The following is an 8,900-nucleotide window of genomic DNA, read 5'->3' as shown; positions in this document are numbered from 1 at the left end:
CTGTTCTAAAAGCCCAGAGTGCATCCTCCAATTTAATGGACCATTCCTTCGGATTTGATCCTACGGTTTTCTCTAGAATACGTTTTAAAGCTCGGTTGGTATTTTCAACTTGTCCACTTGTTTGTGGATGATATGCGGTGGAGATTTTATGAGTTACCCCATATCTTTTAAGAACTTTCTCAAGTTGATTATTACAAAAATGAGTACCCCGATCACTTATTAAAGCTTTCGGTGTTCCAAACCTTGCAAAAAGACGTTTTAAAAAGTTGACTACAACTCGTGCATCGTTAGTTGGGAGAGCTTGTGCTTCCGCCCATTTAGATACATAATCAATGGCTACGAGTATATATAGATTATTATGAGATTTTGGAAATGGACCCATAAAGTCAATACCCCAAATGTCAAATACTTCACATACTTGGATGACATTTTGTGGCATTTCATCACGTTGACTTATTTTTCCGGCCCTTTGACATGCATCACAGGATTTGCAAAGAAGGTGTGCGTCTTTGTAAATTGTAGGCCAATAGAATCCAGCTTCATAAACTTTTCTTGCTGTTAGTTGAGGCCCATAATGCCCTCCTGTTGGTCCTGTGTGACAATGGTTTAAAATTTTACTAGCTTCATCTCCAAATACACATCGGCGTATTATTCCATCGGGACAACTTTTAAACAGATGTGGATCTTCCCAGAAATAGTGTTTTATATCACTGAAGAATTTCTTTCGTCTTTGGTACGATAATCCTTTTTCAAGGAATCCACAAACTAAGTAGTTTGCATAGTCTGCAAACCATGGGATTTCTTTATAATCTATCTTCAATAGATATTCATCAGGAAAGTTGTCTTGTATGGCCGATTCATTCAGAACTTCTAATTCGGGATTTTCAAGACGAGAAAGATGATCAGCGGCGAGATTTTCTGCTCCTTTTTTATCTCGGATTTCAATATCAAACTCTTGTAAGAGTAAGATCCAACGGATTAATCTTGGTTTAGCATCTTGTTTTGAAAATAGGTATCTAAGAGCAGAATGGTCGGTATAGACCACCGTTTTTGCTAGAACGAGATATGATCGAAATTTGTCAAAAGCAAAGACAATAGCAAGGAGTTCTTTTTCAGTAGTTGTATAGTTCGTTTGTGCTCCTTGTAATGTCTTACTAGCATAATATATAGGTTGAAATCGTTTTTCAATCCTTTGTCCTAAAACGGCTCCCATTGCAAAATCACTTGCATCGCACATTAGTTCAAATGGTAGATTCCAATTTGGTGTTATCATGATCGGTGCATTAGTGAGTTTTTCTTTAAGAATATTAAAAGATTTGATACATTCATCTGAAAAGATGAATGGCGCATCCTTTTCTAGGAGTTTATTCATAGGAGTGGCAATTTTAGAAAAATCTTTTATGAAACGTCGGTAAAAACCGGCATGCCCTAGAAAACTCCTAACTCCTCTAACATTGGTGGGATGTGGAAGTTTAGCAATTACATCTACTTTAGCTCTATCCACTTCAATTCCTTCTTTTGAAATTTTATGTCCAAGAACGATGCCTTCTTTAACCATGAAATGGCATTTCTCCCAATTAAGTACTAGATTTGATTTTTCGCATTCTAATTAGCATTCGTTCCAGATTAACTAGACATGATTTAAATGTATCACCGAAGACTGAAAAGTCATCCATGAATACTTCCATGCATTCTTCTATCATGTCGTGAAAAATCGCCATCATACACCTTTGAAAGGTTGCAGGGGCGTTACAAAGTCCAAATGGCATGCGTTTGTAAGCAAAAGTACCATAAGGGCACGTAAATGTGGTTTTCTCTTGATCTTCGGGTGCTATTGGAATTTGAAAATATCCGGAAAATCCATCTAGAAAACAATAGTAACTATTTCCGGCTAATCTTTCCAACATTTGATCTATGAAAGGTAAGGGAAAGTGATCTTTTCTGGTGGCGTCATTTAATTTTCTATAATCAATACATACACGCCATCCTGTTACAGTCCTAGTAGGAATAAGCTCATTTTTCTCATTTGTGATGATAGTCATGCCACCCTTCTTAGGCACGCATTGAACTGGGCTTACCCATGGACTATCAGAAATTGGATATATCAAACCTGCATCTAGCAGTTTAATAATCTCTTTCTTAACTACATCTTGCATATTAGGATTTAGTCTTCGTTGGCGTTGCACATACGTTTTATGACCTTCTTCCATAAGGATTTTATGTGTGCAATACGAAGGACTTATTCCTTTAATATCATGAATCTTCCATGCAATGGCTGGTTTATGAGCTTTCAACACAGAAATGAGTTGTGATTTCTCATTTTCAATAAGAGAAGACGATATTATTACAGGTAATTCAGATTCACCATGTAAATAAGCGTATTCCAAATGGTTTGGAAGTGGCTTTAACTCTAATTTCGGAGGTTCTTCTATCGATGATTTATATCGATATCTATCTTCTTCTTTTAGCATTTGAATTTCTTCTGTTGTTGGTTCATATCCATTAGCTATAAGTGTAGCTAACATTTCAGCTTCATCAATTGGTTCATTACCTTCTCCTAAAGAACATTCTCCTGTTCCTTGTAATTCTGGAAATTCTTCTAATAATTCTGCATGTGCATCTATAGTTTGAATATAATAACATGTATCATCTGCAGATTGTGGTTGTTGCATTGCTCTATCCACTGAAAAGGTAACACTCTCATCCTCTATACTTAGGGTCAGTTTCTTACCGAACACGTCTATCATTGCTTTAGCCGTGTTTAAGAATGGTCTTCCTAATATGAGAGGAACTTGAGAATCTTCTTCCATGTCCAAAACAACAAAATCTACTGGAAATACTAAAGTACCAACTTTAACTAGCATGTTCTCCATTATCCCTCTAGGATATTTTATTGATCTATCGGCTAGTTGTATGCTTATTCTGGTTGGTTTCAATTCTCCAAGGTCTAGTTTAGCGTATAGTGAATACGGCATTAGATTTATACTAGCACCTAAGTCTGCTAATGCTTCTATTGAACTAAGACTACCCAGAAAACATGGAATTGTGAAACTTCCTGGATCAGATAGTTTTTCTGGTATCTTATTCAACAGCACTGCTGAACAATTAGCATTCATAGTTACAGCCGAGAGTTCTTCCATTTTCTTTCTATTCGTGATTAGATCTTTCAAGAATTTAGCATACCTTGGCATTCCTGAAATCACATCAATGAAAAGAAGATTTACATTTATCTGTTTAAACATATCCAAGAATTTGGATTGCTCGGCTTCAAGTTTTTCCTTCTTCATTTTACTCGGGTAAGGAAGTGGTGGTTGGTATGGTTTAACATAAGGTTTATCCTTAACTGTGTTATCTTCATTAACCTTTTCAACTACCGGTTCTTTTTCCTTTTCTTTATCAGGTTGTGGTTCTTGTGGAGTAGGAATAGTTTCATCAGAAGTTACAGGTATTTCAGGTGATTTAAGTGTTGTACCACTTCTTGTGGTAATAGCTTTAGCTGTTTCATTCCGGGGGTTAGCATTTGTATCACTAGGTAAACTTCCCGGTTTTCTTTCACCTATTAACCATGCTAGGTTACTTACTTCTTGTTCCAGATTTTGAATAGAAGCTTGTTGATTTCTAAATGCTTGAGCATTTTGTTCATTGGTTTGTTTTTGAGATGTGAAAAACTGCGTTTGAGTTTCAACTAGCTTCGTCATCATATCTTCTAAATTCGGCTTTTTATCATCGGTTTGTTGTGGTGGTTTGTTTTGAAAATTCGGTCTTTGCTGATTGTAAGTATTGTTGGATACTTGTTGATTGCTAGGACCTTGTTGGTTGTTGTATGGAATATTTCGGTTATAATTCTGGTTTTGATTGTAAATCGGTCTTGGCGGTTGATAATTATTCTGATAATTATTTCCAGGCCTTTGGTTTATGTATGAAATATTCTCTCTTTGTTCCATTGTTAATTCAATACTTAGACAATCTTTTGTCAAATGTGGTCCTCCACACTGCTCACAACTAATTCGTATTGAGTGAATATCCTTAGTCATCTTTTCCATTCGTCTCTCGAAAGCATCTATCTTTGCGGAAATGGAATCTAAGTCATGGCTAGAATCGGCTCTAGCTGCTTTAGATGATCTAATGATATCTTTTTCTTGGTGCCACTCATGTGAGTGGGAAGCAGTATTATCAATAATTTTGTAAGCATCAGTTTCGGTTTTCTTCATAATAGAACCACCAGCTGCTATATCTATGTCTTTTCTTGTAGTGATGTCGCATCCTCGGTAAAATATTTGTACTATTTGACAGGTGTCTAAACCATGTTACGGACATCCTCTTAGTAACTTTCCATATCTTGTCCACGCCTCATATAGAGTTTCATTTGGCTTCTGTGTGAACGTAACAATTTCTGCTTGAAGTCTTACGGCTTTAGATGCAGGAAAGAATTGTTTAAGAAATTTATCAATTAAAACGTCCCATGTATCGATCGCCCCTTCAGGTAACGATTCCAACCAATCTTTGGCTTCTCCCTTTAAAGTCCAGGGAAATAACATGAGATATATCTGTTCATCCTTCACTTCTCGTATTTTAAATAGTGTGCAGATTCTATTAAAGGTACGTAGATGTTCATTTGGATCTTCCTTCGGCGCACCACTAAATTGGCATTGATTAGTCACCATGTGTAGAATTTGTCCTTTGATTTCATAATCTGGCGCATTAATGTCTGGATGAGTAATTGCGTGACCTTGGCCAGTGCGTTTAGCTCTCATTCGGTCTTCCATACTTAAAGGTTCCAGATTCTTCATAATTGAATTTGTTGAATCGGTATCACTAGATGATTCTGATTTAATAGTTCGTTCCTCAACAATCTCTGTTTGAATGATTGGTGGTTCCGGAGGAAAGTTTAATGGTTCAGGATCTATGAACCGTTCCTGAATATTCTCTGGATTCTCAATTGTGAGGTTGGGTTCAAAAAAATGGATTATCGGAAATTTGAACTGAAGTACTTGGTCGACTGGATGACGATTCTAAAGAAAAATCAACGGCGGTTATATTTGTTAAACGATGTCTTGATCGAGTTACAGGTGGTGAACGTACAAAAGGTGATGAACGTCTTGCTCGGTGCATTCACTGAATATCCTATTAGTTTTTAAAAGGAAAGAAAAATTATAATAAGTTATCCAATCAATAGACTTTTCTGATTTTGCCCACGTTTCGAATAGCCAAAAGATGCAGCAGAGGGGCAGGATTCGTTTGGTCTCAATATAATTGAGGACTGTTTGGCTCCAATAACCCGGTCCACGTACAAATCCAACTATTACTACGAACCAGAAAATTTTGATGTCTATTAATTTAACCACTTAAAATAAATTTTTCGTAATTTTTAGAAATTTAGATAAGAAGTAGAATAAAATTCTAAGTCCTAAAACTAGAATAGCGAGAAATAAGAGAGAAAAAGAGTTCGTCGAAAAAGGTCGAAAAAGAAAAAAAATGGTTGAAAAATAAAAGGTGACGGAAAAATAAAAGAAACATATAAAAACTTAAAAATACTTAACTAACCTAACCTTATTACTACAACTAACTTAAAATTATAATCGCAAATTGAAATTACTAATTGGAATGATAATTGATACATAGTAAAAGGTCTAAAAATATTAAAGTTTACAAGGAAAAACTAAATTCCAAATGGAAATAACTTAAAAAGAAACTAAAACTTAAAAAGGCGTCGCAAAATTCTAAAGCACCTAAATCTTAGTCTAAAGAAAAAGCACTTAAGGAATTCTACGGCAAAGCCTAAAAATATAGGAGTAAAAATAACTATAGCAAAAACTAAGTTTAAAATTAAATATGAGCTAAAAAATACAAATATTACACCACAACGATTAAAAAGGTACAAAATATAAAAATATACAAAAAGTTGTAAAAAGTACAATTTTTATAAAAATATTATTTTTATATTATTGATTTTATAAAACTATTAATTTTACAATTTTATAAAACTAATTTAACTAAAATATATAAATAAAAAGTAAAAGTAAAATTAAAACTAATAATAATAATAATAATAATTAGGTTTTAATAATAATAATTAAAAATACCCGTAATCAATGCTTGATTAGGGTTTTTGTCCGTGTGTCAGAAGGTCTCCGCGAGTCGCGGCAAATAAAGAAGAAATCCCCGCGAGTCGCGGGGTTCCAGAATTCAGTTGACAGCTTTGTGTTTTTACGCGTTTTTCTTTATTATTTTTTTTTTTTATGTTTTCTGTTTTTAATTTAAATAAACGATTTTAAAATAAAACTTATATTTTTATAAACTAAAATAGAAATAAAGAAACTTATAAAACTTAAATATTTACAAAATCTTAAAAATACATATATTTTTGTTTTTCTTTTTATATTTTTGAATATTTAAAACGTATTTTTACAAAAACGACTTTTAATAAAAGTAACTAAAAATCTTTTTTTTTTTTTATATATATTAGCGTTGCGCTTCCGGTTTTTAAGATAACTCCCCGGCAGCGGCGCCAAAAATACTTGATGTCGAACGAGGTGTATATAAAATAGCTTATATTTTACTAGGAAATACTACAAAATATGACACAAGTTTTATTAATTTACGGATGGGATATACCTAAACCTTGCTACAACACTATAGGCAGTGTACCTAATCGTAGAGTAGTGTAGTTTTTAGTAAGTCCGGTTCGTTCCACAGGGAAATCTTTAAACAAAGCTCAACGCTATATTAGTTTACTTTTATAAAAATACAAATATATATATAAGTGATATTATTATTATAAAGGGGGGTTTTTACCGTTTAATGACCGGTTTGTCGATTTTAAAACTTTAGTCGCAGTTAAAACCTACTGTAAAATATAAAATAAATACAAGACTTTAAATTAAAGCGTAAAGTAAATAACGATAATGAAATTGCGAATAATAAAAATGCGATAAAATTAAATTGCGATAATTAAAAGTACGATAATTAAAAGTGCGATTAAATAACAATAAAAGTGCGATAATTAGAAGTGCAATTAAATATAAAATAAAGGAAATTAAATATGATATAAAAGAATTATGCTTATTTAAACTTCCGTAATCATGATGTTTGACGTGTTGATTTTAGTTTTATGCCCATGGGTTAATTGTCCTTTGTCCTGGATTATTCAATATGTCCGTCTGGTTTTTGTCCATAACAGTCCATCAGTCATAAATATAAATTGCAAGTGTCCTTGTCAAATTATTATTATACCCGAAGTTAAATATTCCAACTAATTGGGGATTCGAATTGTAACAAGGTTTTAATACTTTGTTTAATGAATACACCAGGTTATCGACTGCGTGTAAACCAAGGTTTTACTACTTTGTTAACAATTACACCAATTACCCTTGAATGTAATTTCACCCCTGTTTTAATTATTCTAGTGGCTATTAATCCATTCCCGTGTCCGGTTAAATGAACGATTATTCGTACATATAAATACCCCGCCCATCGTGTCCGATCGAGTGTATATGGTAATTTATAGGGACGCCCAATTGTAAATCTTTATATTAACATTAACAAACTTTCATTTAGTTAAACAAATATAAAGCCCATTAATAGCCCATAGTCTAGTTTCCACAAGTGTCGTTCTTTTGTCCAAACCCCAATTATGGTACAAAGCCCAATTACCCAATTTTAGTAATTAGCCCAACATCATGATTACTTCGTTTTAAATAAGCATAATAATAACTTAGCTACGAGACATTAATATAAAAAGGTTGAACATAACTTACAATGATTAAAAATAGCGTAGCGTTACACGGACAGAATTTCGACTTACACCCTTACAACATTCGCTAACATACCCTTATTATTAGAATTATAATTAAAATTAAAATATAAATTATAAATATAAATATATTTACGTATGAAGAGGAAGAGAAAAAAAAGATGTATTTTTTTTGATCAGAATTCGGTTGGCTTTATAGCCAGACTTGATTTTTGGGGCTCCGCGACTCGCGGCAAAATGCCCTTAAAACTCCGCGAGTCGCGGAGAGGTATTTACAGCTCACACCCTTGGAGTTTCTTGCTGCCGACGGTTTTTAATATATATATATATAATATATATATAATTAATATAATTAATTATATATTATATTATATTTATATACATAGTTAACTTGTAATTTTTAGTCCGTTGCGTCGAGCGTTAAGAGTTGACTCTGGTCCCGGTTCCGGATTTTCGATCGTCTTTTCGTACAATTTAATATCGTGTACTTTGCGTTCCGCAACTTGTACTCTTGTTATTTTTAGACGTTCTTCATCAATAAATTGAACCTTTTTAATTGTATCTTGTACATTTGAGCATTTTGGACCTTTCCGTCTTCAATTCGTCGTTTTCGCCTTTTGTCTTCACCTTTTATTATTTAAACGAATATCTCTTGTAAATAGAACAATTGCAACTAAAAGCTTGTCTTTCTTGAGGAATAATGCTATGAAATATATGTTCGTTTTTAGCATTATCAGTAGCCTATGGACCCAACCTCCCCTAGGCACGGTTGACCTCATACGGACTATAACCTCTCCTAGGCACTGTTTCGAGTCCCCAGTCTCCCTAGGCCCGACTGGTGCCATTCACACAGTGTACACATAAATCACATACAACATCAGGCATACTATATTATTCTAACATGGAAATTTCTACACTATGCATGGTAAAAGAGTCAACCACAGTAGCATGATATGCTACTTAAACTCTATCCGGAGATAGACCCACTCACCAATTACTAGCAACTGCTCAGTTATTATTTCTGAGCTTCCTCCTTGTCCTTATAACCTGAGAACAACACAAACAAAGTTAATATACATATCCAATAAATAATATAATCATTTCATACAATTAACTAGGTCATAACACCATATATTCATAATTTTAT

This window comes from Rutidosis leptorrhynchoides, chromosome 1 (assembly GCF_046630445.1).
Source record: "Rutidosis leptorrhynchoides isolate AG116_Rl617_1_P2 chromosome 1, CSIRO_AGI_Rlap_v1, whole genome shotgun sequence".
Classification (NCBI taxonomy): Eukaryota; Viridiplantae; Streptophyta; class Magnoliopsida; order Asterales; family Asteraceae; genus Rutidosis; species Rutidosis leptorrhynchoides.
The sequence above is the reverse complement of the archived record's forward strand: the minus strand, read 5'-3'. Positions refer to the sequence as shown.